Source organism: Dama dama, chromosome 26 (assembly GCF_033118175.1).
Source record: "Dama dama isolate Ldn47 chromosome 26, ASM3311817v1, whole genome shotgun sequence".
In the NCBI taxonomy this organism is placed as follows: Eukaryota; Metazoa; Chordata; class Mammalia; order Artiodactyla; family Cervidae; genus Dama; species Dama dama.
Window position 1 is genome coordinate 34,830,669 of NC_083706.1, and position 26,335 is coordinate 34,857,003.

A 26,335-nucleotide genomic window follows, 5' to 3' on the forward strand; every position below is an offset into this window, starting at 1 on the left:
GCTACAGTAAACTGCCTCCCCAAACTTTGAAAAGCCAAATCACACTGGCTTCAGTACAATGAGAAAATGATGGAAACTGAGTGTACTCTAAAATCACGGTAACACAGGCTCATTCATCATTGCATTGCTCACAAACGGTCTTGATTTTAACAAATAGTTAAAAGCACAGCTTTACCTCCTTCTGTATACAGCATTTCCCGGGAACTATTTATGTCTAAATGGTAACAAATCTACACACATTCATTAATATAACAAATAAGGAGACATTTTTAAACAAGTTTTTAGACCATTAGTTCCTCTGGGTGAAAAAGGAAAGTGTGTTTCAGCCACACCTTCTTGGAGAGAGTGTGGGTCCTGCCAGTGGTCTAAAGCCCTCCAGAAACCATTGCAAAACAAGCCTCTCCAAGTCCCAAGAGACGAGCAGGCACAGAGAGTGACATCAGGGGAGTACAGAGTGTTTTCTGGGCCTCCCCAGATGTCCTGGCAGGAGACAGACTTGTCCCAATCTAGGGGAAAATCAGGCATGAAACATGTCTCCGTCGACAGCTCTAGATCACAACTTCTCAGCAGTTCTCAGCAGATAGAAGAGTGACTGCAAGAAGGCCGAGAGGCCTTGGTAAAAGCACACCAATCACGTCACCACCCGAAGTACAGAAATCACAGGATTAGGAGGGAGATGGGGCTCCACAGACCAGGTAAGGCCATAGTATACTACAGAACACCTTGCACTTGAACTCAGAAGCCCCTGGTTTCTATTCCTGGCTCTGCCATTCATGAACTGTGTGACTCTGGGCATGTCTTTAACCTGTCTGACCCTCTGTTATGTCATTTATAAATTTAGAAAGAGAGCAATATCTATCCTGTCCACCATATGGGTTTTGTAAAAACTCAGTAAGGTTATGTATATGAAGTCAATTATGTATATGGGTCAATTATGAAGTCTTGTGAAAATGGACATTTCTCATTTTATGGAGGGGTGCATCCTTTAAACTGCAGGCAATGGGCAGCTAGTGAAGGTTCTAGATCTTCACAGTAACCCATTAAAAATGGTATTTTAAGGAGATGAGCCTTGCAGTGGACCATGGAATGAACCACAGATAGAATCATTTGAGTCGGAGTTCCACCTACAACTGGAGAAGGAAATGGCAACCCACCCCAGTATTCTGGCCTGGAAAATCCCATGGACAGAAGAGTCTGGAAGACTCCATGGGGTCACAAAGAGTTGGACACAACTGATCACACAGGCACGCACTGCCTGAAAGGCCATATAGTAGACTAGGTGTGATGTGGCAAGGCCATTCTAGAGTAGTGGTAGCTGAAATATACAGTAGGAGATTTTTTTTTTTTGGAAGAACATGAAGGTTGAACATCAAGAATAATAATATAGATGGGTAGTCCGTGAGTTGCCATTAAAATCAACTCAGTCACTCAACCTTTTCAGCCCTCCACTAACATCTCAGATTTAACACTTTCAGACCTTCTTCTTTCTCCTTTATCTCAAACTCAGATCTCCACTTGCTCATGCACTTGCTCATGCCAGACTCGTTTCTCTAAATGTCTTGCACTTCCTTCCAAATGCTGAGGAGCCTCTTTGCCCTCATGTTGACTTTTGGCCTCTTAATCTCACCCTTGCCAGGCCATTGGACTTCAGCTATTTGGGCAATCATGGACTACAGAGGCAGACATTTCAGTAACACTCTTCTTCCCCTCACATCCCTCCGTCTCCCCTCTCCTACCCTTCTCCCAACCTGACTCACCCCAGAGGCTGCTTTCTCTGTCTCCCCCTGGGTTATACTGAAACACCAGCAAAAGTCATTCAACAGTGCCACTCAGGCAGAGGTCTCTGGCTTCTGATGACTTCTTTGAAGATAAGGACGATGTCTGGTTCACTTCTATAGCCACAGGGCCTGGCACATAGAACACCCTCCAGGATTCTTGCCTGAAGAATCCCATGGACAGAGGAGTCCATGGGGTTGCAAAGAGTCAGACACAACTGAAGAAACTTAGCCCACAGCTCAGCCACAATATACCATGAGGAAGTTTTGACAGTATTTGGAAACACTATACTCCATCTTTCCTATTACTTTTTTTCTTGGCTTCCACCTACCCCCTTCATTGCTCCTCTTTACTAGATTCTGTCTTTCTCCCTGTCCTCCATTTAAGGCTATGTCCCTGGGAACTGAAGTCAGATCTCTCATAGTCCCACTTTGTTCTCTATCCAACGGAGATCCATTTCCACCAACATAGGAGAACATCAAGATATTTCAGACAATTATCCTCATTAGAACCCAAATTCAACATTCTTGCCAAGATTCCCATAACTTCAACACTGCTCCAGGAGGTAAAGCCTTACCAAAAAAAGAAAAAAAAAAAAAAAAAAATGATCAGTGAGAAGGAAGAAAGGTCAGAGAGGAATCAAACCCTCCCAGTGGGGACAGCTGAGCCTCAAGCGGGACTGGACAGGCAAGCCTCTGCCACCAGACAGTCACCAATGTGTCCTACATTAATGACAAAGAAGCCTCTCTTCTCAGGGATCATTATTGCCTTTCAAAGTCCAGGCTCTCTGAGGCCCGAGGATTCTACACCTTCAGAGGCACCTGGTGCCCCCCCTTGAAGACAGTCTTCCACATAAAAGAGAAAGGTTTGCTTTGGTTCTTCATGACACATGGGGAACATGGACCCACTCCGCTTCCCCATTTGGCCAAACCTGTAAGGACAACATAGCTTTGACTCTGACGACATCTCCAGGCAAAGTTCAGCCTACAACTGGGTCCCATGTTAGTTTCTCTTTCCCATCAATGCCAGGGTACAACTCAAAGTCACAGTCAAAATGGCAGGTTCCTCACCCATTTACTGGATAGAGAAGTTCTATAAAGTCAAATATGTCTTCACCTCAATGTGTCTGCCTTCTGTTGTTAGAACCCCTCCTCTTCCTCTACCCCCTGGAACTCAAACCTCAGTCACCTTTGATGAGTCCAGCACTCTGTCTGGATCAAGTATGGGACATATCCCACTTTCTTCCCATATTAGACTCAAGTTTCCGAAGACAGAGGTTTTTTATCTTCTGAGTTACGGTTAAAAGGCCTTTCTCGTGGTTTGTACCATAGACTCCTGGTCTTTCTTAAACTTATTCCCTCAGGAGGAAAATAAGTTATTTATTGGATTATGCTATGTGACCTTACGAATACCTCTCTACTCACATAAAACTAACCTAAATAACAGAAAGAAACTATTTTCAATATGACCTTACCTAATTCACACAGGAGTTAGGCTGCAATTTTATAGAAAATGAGGCACTTATGGGCAATTAGTTATTTAAATACCTGTAAGTCTCCATGTCAAGAATTTTTAAACCTCCAATAAAAAGTCTAAATACCTGGAAAGGGAGATATTTTTAGACAAAATTCTGCAGCAAGTGAATGCTGAGAAGGTGAATGTAGGTAATGATAGCAACTTGTTTAACAGGCAGCAAGAATTCCCCTACATGGGCTCTTAGAAGACATTCCTAGCCATCCCTTAGTTGGGAGGCAATCAGACAGTGTCACCTAACTTTGGTGAGTTAGAAGAATGCCTTTGATGAAAATCCTTAGACCTGAGTTCCATCATTTGTATCTAAAAATATAGCTTCTGGGTTCTTCCTTTTATAGCAAATAGATCTTCTTCCACACAGAGTGAAAAGAGTAGAATAAAATATTTCCACAAGAAAATACATTTATCTCCATCCACTGTCGTCCACAGTGATCTCTGCATCTACCACTGAGCTCCTTGCTTCTGCTCTATAAGCTGCCATTCAACAGGAACCTCCACCTGCTGACCTGGGTCATGGTGCCTTGCTGTAGACGCCTGAGGACCTCAGACAGGATCCACTCAGTGGTCATTGACGTACACTGGCAACTTCAGTTCCAGGAAAATCAAGGCAAGACATTCAAAGCTGCAAACATTGCCCTACCTAATTAACACAGTTCTGTTACCCTTGTCGGGGCTACAGGAGGACTGGGCCCAGGGTCACCAAGTTCTCTCCTGACACCACGCCTAGGAGACCTGAGCCTTCCAGCTCCTAAGCCCCAGCAGGAAAGCTTCCAATCAGGAGAGCCTGTCGCTTAGCGGCTGTCAATACAATGTGTAACTTGGGGTATAAAGCTCATCAGTTCACTAGACCTCAGGGTCCTCATCTGTAAAAATGATGACAGTAAAATCCAAAGCCTTTTAAACCTGGCAAATCATTAAGAAGAATTCATAAAACTAAGCAGTTCCTTCAATGTGATTAACATACTGAATTATATAGGTAAGAAGTCAAAGAATCATTTACCGAATGAAATCTTTCTACATCCTCCCAGAATGAGCTATGTATGTGGGTCATTCAATTGTTCTCACACTTCCATTTAGGTATTATTCTAATTTTACACACTTTTGAGGGTTTCACAACGTCTTTTCCTTGTGTAACACTGGAGTAAGACACCTATAAGAAGGTAAAATTAAGTATCATATCACCTCAGTGTTTTAGGTGGGGTTTTCATTATTTGCATCATCCCCTTGCAACATAACAGGAAACTCAGTGAAAGGATCACATATTAACCAGAAAACCCCATCAACCGCATGGACCCAAGCCAACACACCAATCACTCCTACTGTATTCAAGTTGTTCTGATCATCCATAAGTAATAAAAGGGTTTCCATAGAAACCAAGTATACAGCAGAATCTGCTCACAGTCAAGGATCTGCTTATCAAAAAGACTTCAAGGCAAGATATTGCTCTAACTTAGGTTTACACATCATCATACACTGGCATAATTAGATAGTACCCCTTTGGAATTTCACAGTCTTGTACAAAAAGCTCTATACATGGAGAGGAGAGGAAAAGATCTGGAAGAAAAGATGTACATACATAGTTATAAAAATACCAAAGTAGGTTCCATGCTAAGCTTTGCCAAAAAGAGAATAATTACTGTGGCCCATTAGCATGCAGCCTTGGAATTATATTCTCGTCTTCAAGCAGAAGCCATCATCAGATTATCAAAATGAGGTTATCCTTTCTAAACTCAAATAGTTCTCACACGGAATAAGCACAATGCAATCAACAGACAAGCCGCTATTTCCCTCCCACACAAACTATAATCTTTTGTGAAATATATTTTTAATGAAGAATGCATAACCCTCCTACATGTTGGTTCTTCTTTCACACTCCTCCACATAAAAGCATACATGCATTTTCAAGAGACGGAGAAGAATTTTACAGCTTTTAATAACATCCCCTGCAATGGAGGGCCAAAAACAAAAATCTCAGCATCTGAACGAACAACTATCTTTTTCATATAATGCTGCTTTTATAAAAGTAAAGCTAGTCACCAACAGATCCTGGGGACAGTATAGTGATATAAACAATGAATCTCATTAATATTTTAATGATTTCTTTCTAATGAGATACATTATGAAGCCTTAACTCATTCAACTACTAATGACTCAAAATTCCTAGAGTTCTGAATTTTAATCTTTCACAAATTTCAAATTATAAATTGCTTGTCATGAATCACACTGCTTATCCAAGAAGCAGTTTTTTGAAAGAAAAGTGGGTTTTTTTGGTAGATGAGGTTTACAGTGGTTTTCTTTTGTCTTTCTCCTTCAGTCACCTGAATTTTCAATGTTTAAAATTGAAACAATATGACTTGACAGTTGAATAATTTTTTACCAGTAGGACAGCTATTTGGAAATTGAGACTATCAAAGTAATTATGCATGTCCATACTCACTCAGAAGCATTGGATGAGATACGAAAGACAAGAATAAACATCTCTTTTTTCCATTAGGATTTTTTTTTTTACCCCACACAGCACCTGTTTCAGTGTCTAGGATCTAGCTCAGAATGTGATTCCTAGGAGGCCAGCCGTCAAGAAACTAGTGACATGAATGGTCACCTTGGTAATCTGTTACATTAAGGAGATGTGGCTTCAGTTTTGGGGAAGAAAGGGGGAATAAAACTCAGAAAGTCAAATCAATAAATGTTATATTTCCATAATGAATATAGTCTTAAAAGATCAGAAAACCAATTTTGCATAAATGCTTTAATGATGCAATTGCATTACACTAAAAAAGTGTAATTTTGTTTAACTGTCACTTAAAAAAAAAAAAAAAAAGGCACTGAAAAGGACAGCCTGCAAACACGGGCAGACCAGCATGGGTTTGAATCCACATGTGCACCTCACTCATCTGTGCAGAACCTGGTTTTCTTTAACTCAGCAAAAGGTCCGGAACTGCTTTTACAAACAAAATAACATCACAGAGAGAAAGAGAGGGTGAGGAAAAAAACAGGATGAGGAAGAGGAGGAGATGGGAAGACAGGAGGAAAAAAGTTTAGGAGATGGACACGGTTATCCGAAAGCAAACGGAGCTGCAAAAATGCTGGTAATTCTCATTCTAGGTTCAGAAACCTCATTCACCATGTGTAAAAGAGGTGGGGGAAAGGAACGAAAGGAGAAAACATTTTTGTGGATTCAGTTATAATTCATTTCCACACACATACACTGATGCACGGCTCTACTCCCCCAAAACTTGTCGATGCAAGCTGCAGGTTAACTTTTTCAAATCACCTCCAAACATTACTAGGTGAAAGACAGCACTGGATTCCTCTGCATCACCCCAAACACTGGCACGCCTTCGATCCAAAGCCCCTACTTCTATCCAGGACCAGAGCAGTCCAGTGGCTCATGGATCAATCCAACCGATGGGAAAAACAAAATCTTAACTCATGAAAGAGGACTCATTGCTTCCCCAGCCAACCCCAAGGAGTCACTGGGTGCCTCCATCAAGGGTCTGACTGTCCGCTTCCTCCGGTTCAGGAAATGCACCTTTCCCCACAGGGCACAGCCTCTGAAGGCGAGGATGAAGCAGCCGGCTAAGCCAGAACTGCCTCCGTTCACAAAAGGAATTCCCCTTCCCTTCCCCTCCTTCTCCCTCCCCTTGTTGCTCCTGTCCCTCCTCCCATCCTCCGCTGGTGAATAATATCACTGCTACCTGCCTGGATCAACACCGTGAGCCCCTGTCTTCAAGCATTCAGAGAATGTCACAGCCTGGAAATTCCTGTTGTCCGTTCGCTGAGGTCACAGATAAGCTGAACAACAGCGTGGTTCCCATCAATCATAAGCCACTCACTGATAGAATGTATGGTAGGAGCCCTGATGTAAGCGAGTCACCAGAGAAAATACCCACTGATGACGCATATCCAGGCATAAAAATAGTTACAGGGCCCTCAAAGGGATTATTCAACAGCCTACATTTAGACTTTCTTACAAGAGACCTGAAGTCACTGTGCTGCAGTTAAATGGCTGGAGAGAGTTTAAGTTTAAGCTTTCCTCACCAGACATAACCACAAAGCGCTGGTTTAAATAAGCTCCTGCAATAACAGGCTGTTTAGTCAATTTTAACAAAACTTTATAAGCATTAAACAGCACCACCAACTATCTTATAAAATGCCACATAACCTCTCCTCTTAGTCACGTTCTCCTTCCTATAACCATTCTTCTTTTTTTCAAAGCGTGCTCCCCAAACATTAACACTTAATCGATCCAGAGAAAAAGAACATTAGCTGCTTTCCAAATAAATGGTAGGAAAATGACACAGACTGCATTTCTGCAGTTATCTGCTTTTAAAACGTGCTTTTAAGTAGAATTAAGCTTAACTATCAGTTTCACCCAAGAAATGGACATTCTGCACACTATATTGCAATTATATCTCCCCTAAATTGTCTGATCATTTACAGAAGTAAATCTCCCATGTATAAGATACATCTACTGCAGTATCTTACACATAGTAGGCATATTACTGTTTGCCAAAATAGTGAATGAATCGATTGATCGATCAATGAAATGCAATATGCAAATATTTTAATTAAGTGACAAGATGCTAACTCAGACTGAAATCCTGGTTTTTTTTATGAGGAGGAAAATAACTTTCTACATGTGTAACAATTTTAATAGTTTTCAAATCATCTGTTCTTTTTCCTCCCACTCAAACATATGCACAGTTACCCTGCAAAGGAAGGTCTTTTCACATAGTTTTCCTATCAGAAAATGCCAGATTTTTGCACATTTTAATATCTGGATATCTAAAAAATGTTCCCTCTCCATTTTCATTTAAGCAACTGTGCTGACACAAAGAACCATAATGGCAACTGGATTTAACAGAACCCAAAATTCTGCCTCAGAACCTGAAGACTTCCTACTTGCATGCACTATTTGGAAGTCTTAATTACCAATCTTTCCTACTAGTGGACAGGTTTTTACTGTTACCCAGTTGATTATTAGCCACAGAACACTTCTCTGTGATAGACCATATCTCAATACTTAATGGTATTAACTACCCAGCCCATGCAATTGGCAAAGACCTGTGAGCAGCATTGCTGTAACTCTGGACAAACTTAAGGGCTTAATTCTAGAGGGCAGCTCTCCAGGAATGCTAACAAGATGACATTTTTCTTCCTATACTGGTAAGTTCCACATCACTTTCGTCAAGTATGATAACACTGCTATAAATACAGGTGGAAATTATTTTTAGTACTGAGATTTCGCAAAGCATTCACGTTTCTCTCCTGTGCATATGTGTCAACAGTATGTGGCCTAGTTTACAGAACTCAGATGGAAATGTTCGCTGGTGCCCTCTAGTTGATCACCACTAAGCAGCTCTGAAGAAACACACACATCACTCTCTTCATAGAAGGACGGCAAAGTTCCTAATTCATGACAGTTGAGCAGTTAACTCCTAACATAAGATGTGGGATAATGAAACATTAAATCTAGAGCCTGTTTTATTTCACAAGGTTTTATGATTCATTTTGAAAATGAAGAGAGGAAAAAAACATTAAGAAACTGGGGGAAAAAAATTTGAAACACAAGATATGAGGCACATCTGCATGTGTCCGAGAAGAAAGAAATACTTAAAGTTAACTAACTGGAAACCAAAGATGTTTCACAAATTTTACAGACGCTCCTGCTTTTTTTTTCTTTTTTAATAAGCTCCTGCTTTTAAGTAGCTTGAAACAAAACCAGGCACCCAGAAGTCATCAGGTTTCAGCCGGCATCGTACATTTGAGAGCCTTCTGTCATGGTGGTCTATGCTGGTCAGGTCTGAATCGAGGAGCCTCAGATCATTATAAAACAACGCTAATCTCCAAAGCAGACACTGTTTCAAGTTGCACAGACATGACTATCAATCCAGAGACTACAGGTTGAGTTTCAGAAGAAATTATTTCCATCAGCACTCCTGGTTTTGGTAATTCCACATCTGTTAAATGTACTATCAGCAGAACAATTGATTTTTTTTTTTTAAACAAAATGGAACTTCCTTACTCTAGATTGGAATCTATGCTATCATTATAATTATTTAAACCTATGAGGTTATTTTCTGCTACAACACAATTAAACACACCACTCCTCACAATTAAGGACTGCTAAAAACCATGTTAAAGAACACTTGCTAACCTTTATCTTTCAGAAATGTCAAATCACATAATTACCTGGTCACTAAATTAAAAACAGGTTATTTAATTATACAAAAAGAAGGGAGGCATACACCAAAGAAAATGTGGCAAAAACCTGCCTTTTCAACAGGAGAATCCCTAGAAGCCATACTTAAATCCACTGTCTATGTTACTATTGGAATCTCATGATGATAAATACTTTTACATGTTGTGACTATTTAGAAAAACGGGAAAATACATCCCTCGTTCACTATTCTGTGCCCGCCTAGGACAGATGTATCATATTTAGGCCAGAAGGTTAAGTTTTCCCTTTTAGTTTCAGTATTATGGCAGGATTCTGTTTGATTTTTCATTTTTTAAATTACATTCCTAAAAGATGTCATTGCTTTACAGCAGCCTAGAGAAGGGAATGGCAACCCATTCCAGTATTCTTACCTAGACAATTCCACGGACAGAGGAGCCTGGTGGGATACAGTCCATGGGGTCACAAAGAGTCGGACACAACTGAGTGACTAACACTTTTCCACTTGGCAAATAATACTGCTTTCTGGATATTTTATGGGCTTGTGGTCTATTAAGTCATTATCTTCACCCGTTCCCACCCTGCAGTTCATCTACTTAAGGATGCATGCTCATACACACACACACTCATGCACAACTTTTTCCACACAGCAAATCTCCTTTACTTTAAAGAGGCCAAACATTCACCAAGCACCCAAACATGAGAATCGTCTTTAACTGCTCCTTACCCTCAGCTTTAATCACTGAAACCTGACAATTTTACCAAGTTGCTTCCCTCTCATCAATCTTCTAATGCCACCGCTATGACCTTAGTTCTCTAGCCGTCCACATTCCTTCACTTAGGTAAATCTTACAATATTACAAATAAATAACACAAGAACTATCATAGGTTCGCCCTTTCCTCTCAAACAAGGCTCTACATGATTACAGTGGAGTTTACGAAATATAAATCTGACTATGGCACTCACTGGACAGAACCCTTCAATGGCCCCTGGATGCATCACGCGGTCTTGGGCCACAGATCACCCTTCACTACCATAATTATTCTTTATGACCTGAACTCTCTGTGTGCCTTGAACTCCCTACGGTCAGAGACAGGGCTGCACTCCTGCTCCCAACGGAGTGACTGCCTGGCATGCTTGCTGAACTGAAGTGGACTGAATGATAAGACAGTGCATTGAGAATGTTAACTCCTGATGTAATCCAACTAGGCTACGTAGAAAGATAGCATACGAGAGCAAAAGAGCGTTCTCTTTGAAATCAAAGAAAACTGATCTTAGGCAATTACATAACCTCTCGAGCCTTAGATTCCCAGTATAAAAAATGGTGTGAGGAAAAAATAAAGTAACATAGATTATGTGCCTACTGCTTATTGAGAAGGTGCTCAGTACATGGTAGCTATTATTATGTCTCAGGTAGAAATGTATACCAGAACAATTTCATTTCCAGTGTGAAATTATACACACACATATCAGACACCAAAATTATCTGTATCAGTGACAAACACATATCTATATATCTGTACAGTCCAACACAGTGGCCATCAGTCTTAGGTGGCTATCGGTACTTGGAATGTGGTTAGTGTGACTGAGGAACTGATTTTTAAATTTTAATTAATGATTAAAATTAACTGATTTAAAATGTTTAATTAATTAATTAACTTTAATTGAATGTAAATAGCCCTGTGAGACTGGTGGTGCTGGTGGTTTAGTTGCTAAGTCGTGTCTGACTTTTGCAACCCCATGGGCTTTAGCCCGCCAGGCTCCTCTGTCCATGGAATTCCCCAGGCAAGAATACTAGAATGGGTTGCCATTTCCTTCTCTAGTGGATCTTACTGACTCAGAGACCGAACTGGGGTCTCCTGCACTGCAGGAGGACGCTTTACCAACTGAGCCCCTATGACACTAGAGGACGACTTTACTGGACAGCAAAGATTTATTTTGACTCTGACATCAGTGTTTCCCCATTTAAGGGCCTGTCTCCTCCCTTCCCTACTCAAATCAGTATTTATGCAAGGTTCAGGCATCCGTGTCACTACTTCTCCTTCAGTTAAAGGAATCAGACATATAACAAACTGTTTTCTCCAAAGAAATTTAGTCCTGGAGGAGGAGATAATATGACAGAGTGCCACACAGAGTATTCATGCTGAATGAATGTATCAATGAAAGAAAGCAATGAAATATACAGTCTACAAAATAGAACCCCCAACACAATACAAGGAGACAGGTTACAAGTACACAGAATTTGGGACCAGAAGACATTGCTTCAAATCCCAGCTCTTCCATTCACATTCCATGAGGTCTTGGGGAAATCTTTTGGCCTCTCATTCATCAGATAATGATAATATTAATTATAACTCAGAAATATTCTTTAATAATCAAATGAGATAAATCAGACATAAATATTAGAGCAAACCATGTAACTGAGAAAGTTGTATAAATAACATTTAAATCTCTACCTTCTATATTATTACAGTAGCTAATATTCTATAAATATGAGACACTATGGATGTCTTGACAAACTGGGTAAATATCTATGGGAAAAGAGTAATAATTAACGGATGACTACACTTCCATTTGGAAGCTACAACAAATACTTATTAATTCATCTCAATCATTATGTATAAAGTTTTTATCTGACACCAAGTTCAGATAATGTTGAAATCTGCTTTTGAATATATGACTTATCTCCTTAAACATACCTCATGTGCTCTCTGGACAGGCTTTGTGGCCCTCAGCAATATTTGGCAATAATCATTCGTTTCTGTGCTTTACAGTTCAAGAAGTACTTTCACATATATTCATAAAGTTATCTTTAGGACAACTTAAGATAGCCAGAAAGCAAAGAAGAACTAAAGGGCCTCTTGACAAAAGTGAAAGGGGTGAGTGAAAAAGTTGGCTTAAAACTCAACATTCAGAAAATGAAGATTATGGCATCTGGTCCCAACACTTCATGGCAAATAGATGGGGAAACAAGGGAAGCAGTGGGAGACTTTGTTTTCTTGGGCTCCAAAATCACTGCAGATGGTGATTGTAGCTATGAAATCAAAAGATGCTTGCTCCTTGGAAGAAAACTTATGACCAACCTAGACAGCATAATAAAAAGCAGAGACATTACTATGCCAACGAAGGTCCATCTAGTCAAAGCTATGGTTTTTCCAGTAGTCATGTATGCATGTGAGAGTTGGACTATAAAGAAAGCTGAACACCGAAGAATGGATGCTTTTGAACTGTGGTGTTGGAGAAGACTCTTGAGAGTCCCTTGGACAGCAAGGAGATCCAACCAGTCTAACCTAAAGGAAATGAGTCCTGAATATTCATTGGAAGGACTGATGCTGAAGCTGAAGCTCCAATACTTTGGCCACCTGGTGAGAACAGCTGACTCACTTGAAAAGACCCTGATGCTGGGAAAGACTGATGGCAGGAGGAGAAGGGGCTGACAGAGGATGCAATGGTTGGATGGCATCACCGACTCAATGGACATGAGTTTGAGTAAACTCCGGGAGCTGGTGATGGACAGGGAGGCCCGGCGTGCTGCAGTCCATGGGGTCACAAAGAGTAGGACATTACTGAGCGACTGGACTGAACTGAATTGAAGATAGCCAGAGAATTTTATTATTCCCATTTCTCAGAAAGGTAAAGTAATGGTAATGTTAGTAGGTAAAACTGTCAGGTTAATAACTCAAAGTATAGAACTTTTATCATATGTCTGGAAATTCATGGTGCTTCAAATTTCCAAAGAGGAATCCAGATTTTTGTTAATATCTCCCACAAGAAGAATTTTAACAAAATATTAGGTATCACATCATAAATATATCTCACCATCATATATGTGTGTGCATATAAATATTTGATTTACTATTTTTAAAATATTTTTTGATGTGGGCCATTTTTAAAGTCTATCGAATTTGTTAACAATATTGCTTCTGTTATTTTTTTACGTTCTGGCTTTTTGACCGTGAGTCATGTGGGATCTTAGCTCCCAACCAGAAATAGAATCTGTACCCCCTGCATTGGAAGGTGAAGTCTTAACCGCTGGACCACCAGGGAAGTCCCTATAATTTACTTTTTTTTTTATAATTTACTTTTAATTGATATCAGTATAAACATACCACTGAATAGTTTTTAACAGTGTTTCTATCCACAATCATTTAGCAGAGCCTTACAAAGAAGGCATGCCAGGTAGGAGAATTCCCTTTTCCAGGTAAGGAAATGGGGACGTGGAGAGAACTTGACTCTTCACAATGTCTGTGTAGCACGATGAAGAGCAATGATATAAGTACTTGGGCTGCGGGTCGAGATCTACTACCAAGCAGCTGAGTGACGTTAGGTAAGTCACCCAAATGCTCTGAGCCACACTTTCCTTCTAGGAAAAGTAAAGACTGTGAGTCACTCACAGATGCCACTTAACTGACAAAATTCTATTATTCTGCAACTCAGCGAATTCAGTAGCGTGGCTGAGACAAGCCCCAGATGGTCTAAGTCCTGGCTGGTTCTTTGCCCCATCCCATACCGTACCACCTCCGAGGAGCTCTCCCTTTTCACAATTGAGGAGTTCATGCCATTTGTACCTTTATCTTTACAGAGCCTTAGGCCCTGTATAGTCTTTGTTCCCTGGGCTTGTGGACAGCCAGGAAAAACATTCCTTTCAAGAAAGGCTGGTGAGACAGACACGTGCAGGCCCAGGGCGTCTGGAGAAAAGGGCGTGTCCTCCCATGACCTCCCTTCACTGGATTTGGGGACGGGAGATGCATCCCCATCTGATGGTTTTTTATGTCATTTTCATTTTTCAAAGAAACAATATAAAATCCACAGTTGATAGGAAAGACAGGCTCCTACGTCCAGGTCCAAGGACAGGGTCACTTAATTGAATGCCATTTAAATGGCCCAATCAAAACCTTGCTACCATGAAGACAGGGTCACATCCAGAAGTCGGAGGTGAGGACTCCAGTGCCCAGATCCACCCAGAACTTCTCTGCTGGAATAAATCAACTTCTTCCTACATCCCTGCTGAGGCAGGTGCCAGAGAAAAAAGCAACCTGACCCCCTGAAGAGTCTCTGGAGCCCAGCAGTAACCTGAGCTGCTCTAGGTTATTTTGTGCTGAGGGCTAGTGGTTCTTAAAGGGACTGCGCTCCGCATGCACGTATCCAGACACAGGATGCAAATCAATGAAAAGACCAATGCGATTTACATTCTGATCAAGGCAGTTGATCAGAAGTATGTTCAACGAGAAGGTATGTGAGCAAATATTTTATTGCTCTTTCAAGGGGATCAGTAGTTAATGTCCTGTGACATAACATCATTGGATTTCAACGTGGGAGTGCTGAATAACAGAGAACTCCATTGGTTTAATGTAGAAAAAGATAGCAGGCATTCCCCAAGGCTCTGTCCTCAGTGCCAGACTGCTACTTAAGAAGGGAGTGGGGCCCAGAGATTAGAGCTGCAGATGTCTGCCAGGACTGGGCTCTCCAGTTATCATCCCCCTAAATGCTCACGACAATCCTGACAAGTATAAAAGGTACAAAGAAGGAAAGCGGCGCTCTACAAAGCTTCAGAACACACTCACAACTTACGTGATTTACGTGATAGGTGAGTGCTGGTCTCTCCCAATAGTGTTTATACCTGAATGAAGACTGCGAAAGCAAATACTCACCCAACTCAAAACAATTCTCGTGAAACAACTAGTCCTTTCATTCTCTGTCCCACATCCCTAAACTGGCCAGTGAGGAACAGGAATAATCCAGTAACGAGGAAAGTGGGATCCAGAGTCACAAATGCACAGGTTTGGAAACCTGCTCCCCCACCAACTCACTGGGTGACCTTGGGCATGTTAGCTACACGTCTGGAGCCTCAGTGGCAATAACAGTAATACTCACATCATCAGGCTGGTTGAAGATTAAATAAGATACTCATAGGCGTAGTGTACTTGGACTTGTGCCTGGCACATGGAACCCTTCAGTTAAACAGTTGCTATTATTAGTTGCATTAGTATTCCTATTCAGCAAGGGTGTAATTCAAGTTGCCCTGAAATCTGGCCACGTATAATCATGAGAAAAATAACGTATCAGCTAGCTGTCGGGCAGGTAGCTTGCAGACGTAATCTCTGTTGCCCACAACTCTGCCAGGCAAGTGATGCTAACCCCTGTGCCGATGACGGACGTGAGGCTCAGAGGTTTCGTAACCAGCCTGAGTCATAACTAGTAAGTGACACAGCAGGGATTTTAACTCAGGTCTGACTTCAAAGCCTGTACTCCTTCCATCCAATTGAGAAATAGTTGGGGAGCGGTGTGGAAAGAGGAGGGGAGGATTCTCCCGGTCAGTTCTTATTCCACAGCTTGTGAACTATTCCCTTAGGTCAGCCACATAACCTCTCTGTCCCATTTCATCTTTCAGCTGTGATTTTTTTGGGAGGGAGCAGGATCTGATCTCTGCAGCAAGTCACCCATCTATTATTGATCTACAGGTAATTCTACAGAGAATAATAAAGTTCTCTGTAATCCTATTAAAACTACATTATCCTAAGTGGTCGTTTCTGAGCCATTGATCTTTAGAAACCCACAAGCTCTATATAATATAAATCATGCAAAAATACAAATGCCCAACATCTCATAGTTCACAAGCACTGGTTCAATGAATCAAGATACTCAGCAAGGTGGTTACGTGCCGGTTTCTTAGGTGAAGAAAGGGAGACACAGGTTAAGTCAACTGCTCACAGTCACATAGTCAGGAAATAGCATACTTAGCACTTGAATATCCAGTTTTTCTGATGACCTATCTCTGTTCTGTCCATTTTACTATATCTATCTCTGGAAGAATACCAGGATGATCTGCTATGCTGAAAAATACACTAAGGTATGATCTATTATTAGTATTCCCTTCTGTCCTTCATGCACTACCTTTTACTTATGCTATAAAACATAGTTACATAGCACAGAGAAAACCAGTCAACAGGGTAACTTCCCAAGGCTGAGTGGCTGGGGTACAGGGTCATGTTTTACTTGTCACAATAGAACTTGAAGTGTCTTAGGGATAGGTGTTCAATAATTTCATCGACTAAAGCTCAAGATAATATTACTTTATAAAATCATATGTATATCCCTATTTTGAATAATCATTTTAAAAAATGTAGGTGCTCTGAACAAGAGAATGACAACAGATGTTATGTTTCAGAATAACATTTGTTGACTATCTACCATGTGGTTTGCACTGTCCTAAATGCTTTCCATTTACTAACTTATGTATTCCTGGCAACATTTCTAGAGGTAGGCACTATCATTATCCTATGTTACAGTCAAAGAAACTAAGCCACATTAACTTGCCCAAAGGCATAGAGTTAGGTAGTTGCAGAGCAATAACTTGAACCCAGCAATTCTGGCAATCAGAGTTCAGATCTCGTGTAATCTTCACAACAACCCCAGGCAGCAGTGCTCATCATCTTGGAGACTGACGGTTGTCCTTGGTAATTCACTGATAATCAGGAGAAAAATGGGCTTCCCTTGTGGCTCAGCTGGTAAAGAATCCGCCTGCAATGTGGGAGACCTGGGTTCAATCCCTGAATTGGGAAGATCACCTGGAGAAGGGAAAGGCTACCCACTCCAGTGTTCTGCCCTGGAGAATTCCATGGACTGTACAGTCCATGGGGTTGCAAAGAGCAACACGACTGAGCGACTTTCACTTCACAGGAGAAAAATAAAAGAATCCAATTTAATTGTTTATAATAGCAATCCTGTTCTATGACCAAAATTTACCCCAAGTAATACACCCACCATATTACTATTCAAAAGGTTGTTGGAACACTAAAATTTATTGCTACATTTTCATTTAATACTTGGAAGTTGGAATTTGTAACCAGTTTGGCTCTCCATGAACAATATCTTTTGACATTTTTTTCCCCACATAATCTTGCATTCTTCACATTGCTTTCCACTTATAATCTTAAAATCATTGTGATTCTATCACCCTTTGAAACCTATCTTTTGAAACACAGAAATTTGTAGAGGGATTTCTTCTTCAGGATTTAAATTCTTATCTCTCTTCTTGCCCTCATCAATCTTATCTTCTCCTTATCTTTTTCTGTTCTACTTTCCCTTTCTTGTTGTATATTCTCCTTGTCACATGACCTAGGGTGTTGCCCAGTACTGTAGCCATCTTCCAAAACTAGAAACTCTCCCATAGGATTCTCAAAGTTGACTGTGCAGACAACTGACATCATTACCTTCTTAGGTGGGTCCCCAAGTCTACATTTTCAGCAAGCTGCCCTGGTAAATCATACACATACTGGAATACATTATAGGATTTGCACTCTGCCATTTCCTAGATAAAGTCCTTCTATGAAGCCTTTTTCATTTAGCAAAATCTCTTTGATAGTTTCAGGAAAATGTAAACATCACTGAAACTTCAGCTAAGAGCATCATACAATAAGCAGGTCAAGAAGCAACAGTTAAAATTGGACATGGAACAACAGATTGGTTCCAAATCGGGAAAGGAGAACATCAAGGCTGTACATTGTCACCCTGCTTATTTAATTTATATGCAGAGTACATCATGAGAAATGCTAGACTGGATGAAGCACAAGCTGGAATCAACATTGCTGGGAGAAATATCAATAACCTGAGATGCAGATGACACCACCTTTATGGCAGAAAGTGAAGGAGAACTAAAGAGCCTCTTGATGAAAGTGAAAGGGGAGAGTGAAAAAGTTGGCTTAAAACTCAACATTCATTAAACGAAAATCATGGCATCTGGTCCCAACACTTCCTGGCAGATAGATGGGGAAACAATGGAAACAGTGACAGACACTATTTTGGGGGGGGGCTCCAAAATCACTGCAGATGGTGACCACAGCCATGAAATTAAAAGATCCTTGCTCCTTGAAAGAAAAGTTATGACCAACCTAGACAGTATATTAAAAAGCAGAGACATTACTTTGCCAACAAAGGTCCATCTAGTCAAAGCTATGGTTTTTCCAGTAGTCATGTATGCATGTGACAGTGGGACTATAAAGAAAGCTGAGCGCCAAAAAATTGATGCTTTTGAACTGTGGTGTTGGAGAAGACTCTTGAGAGTCCCTTGGACTGCAAGGAGATCCAAATCAGCCCAACCTAAAGGAAATCAGTTCTGAATATTCACTGGAAGGACTGATGCTGAAGCTGAAGCTCCAATACTTTGGCAACCTGATGCGAAGAACTGACTCATGTGAAGAGTCTGATGCTGGGAAAGACTGAAGGTGGGAGGAGAAAGGGACGACAGAGGATTCGATGGTTGGATGGCATCACTGACTCAATGAACATGAGCTTGAGTAAACTCCAGGAGTTGATGATGGACATGGAAGCCTGGCGTGCTCCATGGGGTCACAAAGAGTCAGACACGACTGAACAACTGAACTGAATTGATAAATCAGAGATGTTAGCACACTCTATGATTTACTTCAATGTGTAGCTATGAGGGAACAATACAAGTGAGTGCTGAATCAAATGAGGACTCCAAATGAATCAAATGAAGACTCCCAATGTAAGTGCTTAAGATGACATGCCCACCCTGTATTGGTGGAGATTGTTGACACAATAGATCTTTATTTTCAGCATTTTACTTCAGTGTAAAACCTGACACTTGAGTCCCTATATTTACCCTCACTATCTAAAATCATTTTTATTAAACCAATTAAGAACCAATGACTGGTATGGGGGGAAAATACTCAAGCGAAACTTAATGAAGTTCCTTAATGAAAAATATTTATTGACTAATGGTGCCAGTGGTAAAGAATCTGCCTGCCAATGCAGGAGATGCAAGAGGGTTCAATCCCTGGGCTGGGAAATTCCCTTGATGAAGGAAATGGCAACCCGCTCCAGTATTCTTGCCTGAGAAATCCCACAGACTAAGGAGCCTGGTGGGCTATATAGGCCATGGAGTTGCAAAGAGTCAGACACGACCGAGCACACACATGCACGCATGCGACTAGGAGCGCCCCACCCCCACCTTAAAGGGGGAATCCTTGCTCAATGCGCATCTCACACACAACAATGCACTTTGCTTAATTAAGTGATCATTTTCCACAACACCTTACAAGGCGGTCAATAGGACAGGTATTCTAGTCAATCGCATCACATCACCTAACCTGTCACATTCCCACACTATTGTTTTCCAGCCTCACAGAGACCCCCAGTTCCTCAGCCCCTCCCTTCCAGGAGTTCAGGACCTCTTCCTCCCCATCCTCTCTCCTCCTAGCTCCTGCCTCTCCTCCTCCAGGCTCCTTTCTCTATCCTGTCTGGATCCCACTGGGAACCACTGTGCCCCTGCCCTTGCCAGCATCCTCTGTCACCCCGCCCTTGGGCGTGCTCAACCCCAAACCCTCTTTTGGAATATGGTCCCTTTGGGTCCTGCAGCCCCTCCTTGGAGTGGCTGAGAAACATCAGTTGCTGAGACACAGCTACTTCTGCTGAGCTTTCTGCAGGTCAGGTGAACATTATCACCTCCAATGCACAGGTCAGCTCACGCTTCCTCTAGAGGCAGCTCTAAATGTTCCCAGTTTTCTTCACTATCATCCATTTTTTACCGACAAACAACTTTGCCTTCTCCTTCACAAAAACCACAAAGAAAATGGAAGGTACAAACTATTCGTTGTAAGTTGGGCTACAAGGGTGGACTGTCCAACATGGGGAATATAGCAAATATTTGGTAATAACTGTAAATGGAGTACAACATTTAAAATTGTATAGAAATAAAAATAATACATTTTAAGGAAAATAATGAGTTTTTCAAGGAGAAATTTCATCCACGTATAGTTTTTCCCATAAACTTAGTAGCAGACCTTCCTATCCCCGCTCCTTCTGCCCCAATCAATCCTTTCTAGAGCTGGGAGCACTCTGGCTGCTCGGGATTCTACTCAGTCATTGGTCATCTTTCGTTTACATCATCAACCTTTCTCTCTCCAGTGGCTCTTTCTTGTCAGCATAGATAAACAAGTTCACATCTATATAAAAATGATCTTTGGGTCTCCACCTCTATCTGTCATCCCACTCCTCCTGTGTACAGCCTACAGAACAAAGTAGAGATAATAAAATCTGCCCTTTATTTAAGAATGGGCTTGAGTCAGGAGCTTTACATAGATTATCTCTTTTGTCCCTCACCAAAGGGCTTCAAGTCAATAACTACTGTCTCCATTTAAGAGACCAGGAAACTAAGGATCCCAGAGGGCTATGTAACTTGTCTATAACTACACAGGTGGTAAAGCAGAGAAGTAAAATTGAAATTCAGATTCTCTCTGATGCCCAAACCATTTATCCTTCCAGACACCACACATGACCATAGTCACTGCTTTTCTCAAAGGCCTGTTCATCTTCCTGTCTTCCTCTTCCTGGGCAATGCCATCACTATTCACCTGGTAATCCAGCTAGAGTCCTGAGAACTGCCTTCCCTTTCCCTCATCCTTCACGCTGGCTTGGTGACTAGCACTGTTTTCCAAGCTTGAGGGTCCAGCATGTGCTCACTGTTCTGAACATCCCAGCATGAGTTTAAGCCTTCAGTTTCTTTCTTTTGAAGATTACACGTGAGTGTTCAGTCACTTTACTGTGTCCGATTCTTTGCGACCCTGGGGACTGTGGCCCGCTAGGCTCCTCTGTCCATAGGATTCTCCAGGCAAGAATACGAGAGTGGGTAGCCTATCCTTCCTTCAGGGAGTCTTCCCGACCCAGGGAGCAATCAAACCGGGGTTCCTGCATTGCAGGCGGATTCTTTACCATCTGAGCTAGCAGGGAAGCCTGAAGATTATTATAACTGTCTGCAAACTATGTCTTCCAACCCAAGCTTGGGTCCTTCTAATTCATTCTCGTGATGCTGTCTGATGGTTCCTGGTAAAATGCAAATCTGAATGTGTCTCTCCTCCTTGCCCACAGGATAAAGCTCCAACATGGCAACATGGCATACCTTCCTTGAGCTGGTCCCTGCCAAAATTTCCAGATCCTTCCCTCGTGACATCCACTCCTCCTGTCACTATACCCTGTAGTCCAGCCATACGAAGATTTACTTGTCGGTTTTATGTCTTTGGGTCTCCGCATGCCAGGGCTCTGTCTTCCTGGAATGCCTTTCCTTGTGCTGTCTTCCAGGCAAACTGCCATTCAGCTTACAAGATGCAGCCCTGGCATTTCCTCCCCTGTCAAGCCCCCTGCAGAGCTGACTGATTCCTTTTTATGTCACAGCTAGGTTTTGTGTGCTTTCTCTTACAGCCCATTTCACCACCTATTGGAATATTTTACAGTCTGCACTTTCCTTCTAGAACATTAGCTCCTCAGGGGCAGATACATGCCTGTTCTGTTTTGCATGCTTAAGCCAGCACACAAAAGTAAGTCAAAAGCAGTTGCATATGTTAATTAATAAATTAAACTGATGCTATGTGAGTATATGTCTTTGGAGCTGGAGATCATTTATTTTTAAGAGTAAAGCCACAAAGAATGTTCTAGGCAGAAATAATTGGGGAGATAGATTATTTCTTTGTATGAAGAAGTGATAAGTGTGGCCCAAAGTCTAAGCTCAAAACATTTTGCTGCCAAGTCCTCAGGCACATAAAATCCTCAGACCTCATTCCTCCTACCGCCACAGGAGGAGAAGCGGATGACAGAGGACGAGATGGTTGGATGGCATCACCGACTCAATGGACATGAGTTTGAGCAAACTCCAGGAGTCAGTGAAGCACAGGGAAGCCTGGCGTGCTGCAGTCCACGGGGTCGCAAAGAGTCGGACACAACTGGGTGGCTGAAAAACAACAGCAACCCCCATGGGGCCATCCATGATGCTGGGCTCATGATGATGCTCAGGAACGAAAGGAAAAGGGTAAAGATCGGTATTGAAGAGGGTGTCACCTGGATTCCCTAATTTCTGAATCTAGTGCGGATAACCATCCAAATTCGGCCTCAAATTTCAAGTGGCACAAAAGTGGTCTAAGGCTTATTAGAGAATATTCTCAGACCTAACCAAGAGAGAGCAGAGCATGTGACTTATCCCACAGATCAGCTAAATTGAATCAAAGCAAAAATAAACATTTTCCAGACTGTTCTATCATTTCCAAAACACAGGGCAGGGTCATGGACATATGAGAAATAGCTCAGTTGTGAAGTTACCTCTTCAAGTCTCCCCAAGAGACTGGGGAGGTTGCAGTGGGGGGTGGGGGGGTAGGGAACTGATGGAGATGAGCGTGTCTGTGAGGCATGAGTGAGAGAAGGGACTTGAAGTTTCAGAGTTGAGGCAGACGCCAGTAACTGTGGGCGGGGAGACTTCCTTCACCAATCACTCCACGCTGCCCCTGGGTCCTTATGCAGACGACAGGACACCAGCTGCTCCAGAAAGCACCCCTCCCCACAAGGGGGGAAGCCGATTACAGCTTTCTCGAGCCCCCATGTGAAGACTGCGATTCAAAGGTTTTCCCTAGAAAAGGACGGTGGACAGAAGCAGCCAAGGATCCCTAGAGACACACAGAAAAGCAATAACTCTGTAGACATCCGAAAAAGAGAAAGGGAGAGGGGCATTTCCCTTCCAGCAGCATTCTTTCATTGCCCTTTCTTGCTTCTTTTCTGAGGAGAGAAGGGAGGTGGGTGAAGGCAGCGAGACCATGTAAAAGACCAGAGGGCGGCGGACATGAACTTCTCTCTGACTTCCCTGCACAAAGGCCTGATTATAAAACACACATAAAAATGCGTGGGCAAGACTTGGAGGCTTGGGCCCCACAGCCCTCCTCCCCCAAACTCACTCCCAAGCCCATGCTTTGAATGCATTTGTGTACACACACCCTCCAACACAACAGGTTCTGCATGTTGCCATGGAGCTGAGACATCACACTGCTTTTACACTTCCAGCAGCAGAGGTAAGAATCACTACATGATGTTAACTCTGGTTGTATTCCTGATTTTCAGTTGCTTCTCTTCCTGTTCTCATGAACTTGATTTTTTTTTTTTTAACTTACTCTTTGTAAGATTGCTGCAATGGAAGCTGCTGAAAAACTGATGCTTGCTTTTATCAGCTCAGCATGCAGAAAGTAGAGCACATATGTGACAGGGAGCGTCCTCCTCCCTTCCAGCAGAGTTTATGACCTTATTGCATCTTAGGGGAGTTGATCAGAAATGCAAACTAGAAATCAACACTTATTTAGTAAATATTCTATGAAACATATAAAACCTCCTGTAACCAGTAGCTGTTTTTTCTGACAAGATAAATCGGATTCTTTCTACTCCAATGGGTACTTCTCAATAGGCCTCAACAATCAAAATCATATGAATAAAAATTTTGTAAATATAGATAGCCTTCTGCAAGGTCCCCTTGGATTTCATTTCAAAGCTCAGCTATTACCTTACTGTGTAAAAATCAAATAAAAAAATCTAAAAGAGGAACACAACATGATTTGCTAATGCAACCTCAACATTCACGCCACCCCTCCTTTTGGAGTTTTGCATCTCACAAGAAATGGTGATTTGACTTCTATAAAATCAAGAGCCAAGGAGTTCAAGAAAATCATTTTGATTTCCTACCTGGAAATCTGCTTTCGGTCCTAGTCACACATCCTCACAATCTTGAGTCTCAGTTTCTCAGGTAAGTTCGCCAATCTGCTGACAAGAAGTTTCGTGTTATGACTTCTCCTTCCACAGTGCACCCGTTAAGACTTGACTATGAAAATGACCTTAAGTACTAACCAGAGCAGCAAAACCAAATCTATTGGTTTGAAGAAAGAATGTAAACACGTGGAGGTGGGAGAGGCCAAAATGTCAGGTGATGAATGTGGCACCAAGCTACGTACGCAGGATATCAGATGGCTGAGCAAAACATGATTTTAAAAGTTTAAAATCAGCTTGCCAGCAACAAAATAAACAGTGATTGGCATTGGATGATAACCCAAAAAATAAAATAAATACCCATGCCTCCATATGAAAAATAAATAAATCACATAGGTACTCCCTCCCTCCAAGCTTAATTATTCTCCCTTTAAAGTGGGCTGACTTCCAATGAACAGAATATGGAAAGAGAAAAGTCCTAACTTTACAGTGGAGACCCTAGCAGACTATCCCTTAACTAAGTGATCAAGGTTAGCATCACTGGTGACCAGTTATGTTGACAGGACACACCCGATAATACAATGCAATAAGGAGGACACCTTCTGCAGTCTTCCTTCCCAAACCCATAACTCCAGCCTACAAAATTTCTGGCCCAATACTCTTTGGAAATGTCCATCCCTTCAGAAACAAGTGGAGTATGCCATGGTATGCTATGCTGTTATTATATATCATATTGCATTTGTATTCTGTAGATTATATTAAATCTTTTAAACGTGGGCACCCAATTAATACCAAATGAAGTTTTCAGGAAACCCAGACAAGTCTTTAAAACCATTAGCCAAGCACTCAAACGGACTAGCCTTTTTAGGTAGTCATTTTGTTTAAACAGTCATTTTCCCTTTTCTTTAATTCTAATGTTTCCACAGCACGTCAGAATGACATCTCCAAATGCTGTAGACCTCAGGTTTTTCCTCGCCACAGAGAGTATGTATATTTTCACTATGACTAGCAACAACGTGCCTGTTATTGGTGATCCTGGTAATTATATAAATAGGCTGACTCTACATTGATCTCAAAGGCACAACACTGCCGACAGTTCAATGTTAGCCAGTCACAGGGCCTAGTAAGCACCCTAGCCAGATGCCCCAGGCTGCTTGTGGACAGGCATTCCCCAGCCTCTTGGCTGGGTGACAGGAACCACAACAGCCCACAAGGCGGGTGGAGAACCGAAGAATAAAATGATAAACATTTGTGATGAAACAGGATGTTGGGGAGGGGGAGAGGGGATGGAATATCTCAACTACTGAACTACTGGAGCTACTTTGGAAATTTAACAGTATTCCCTTGTTGTAAAACTGGGAGCAGCACACAGATAGATCTTTTCTCTTGTGTTTTCCTCTTTATTGTAAATAATTTACAGAATTACTAATGTACAATACAACATCCACCCAGGCACAAGAGTTAAGACTTTGGGCCACTGAACTATAAGTGCTGTACACTGAATGAATGCTTCAAATTGTCCTTTGAAGATGATTCAAACAATGATGTGAAAATATAATTTTTTTCAGGCCAGAAAACACTTTTGATAGATCGTCCCTTACTATTGATTGAAAATATAATTTAAATGATTATTTAATAAGCTCAATCTCTCATTTATGCCACTTAGTACCAACAATACTAATAATTTACAGGCTCAGGGGCATTCTTGTCAAGAGTAAATACAAGAAATTCTGAAATAAAATAGTGCTTCATTTATAGAGTTCTAAGACTGAGATACTTCACTCATACGGAGTCTCCATACTCAGGCAGGTGACTCAAGTGATTCCCATTTACTCACATACTGATTCTGATATCCAACACCAATAAAGAGACCAAAACAAAAGAGATCTCAACTATGGGGGCACACCTTGGGGGTCCTTGTTCAAGATATTGTTGCTGCTGCTGCTAAGTCACTTCAGTCGTGTCTGACTCTGTGCGACCCCATAGACGGCAGCCTGCCAGGCTCCCCCATCCCTGGGATTCTCCAGGCAAGAACATTGAAAGACAGTGTTATCAACCAACAATACCTTCTTAGAGTTCACAGCATTCTCTCTTTCATCCATTTCACTCCTCTCTCGCTTTCTTGCTGATTATTCCACCAAAAAAGTTAAAAAATTGCCAAAACTAAAGCACATCTCTGTGACAATTTGCTACTTTAAATGAGTCTCTGAGCATCTCTTTCACTGATCGGTCATTTTGTTATACAATAAGGAGACAGGATGACGGCCGGCTGCTGGGGAATGAGGAGAGAAGCAAGAACGGAGCAAGATGTA

The 26,335-nt window shown here is 41.7% G+C and overlaps 1 protein-coding gene across 9 annotated transcripts in view; it reads right to left on the reverse strand.

Moving 5' to 3' along the window:
• Positions 1-26,335, reverse strand: part of HIVEP2 (HIVEP zinc finger 2) — a 207,471-nt gene that overhangs the window by 134,782 nt on the left and 46,354 nt on the right. For 5 of the 9 annotated variants that reach the window (XM_061130370.1, XM_061130374.1, XM_061130372.1 and 2 more), the window contains exon 2: positions 24,003-24,077. The exons of 3 other annotated variants lie outside the window; for them this stretch is intronic. The gene's annotated coding sequence lies outside the window, so the exon portion shown is untranslated. Of the gene's footprint in view, positions 1-24,002; positions 24,081-26,335 lie in introns of all 9 variants that reach the window. One more of the 9 variants, XM_061130373.1, reaches the window with a different exon arrangement.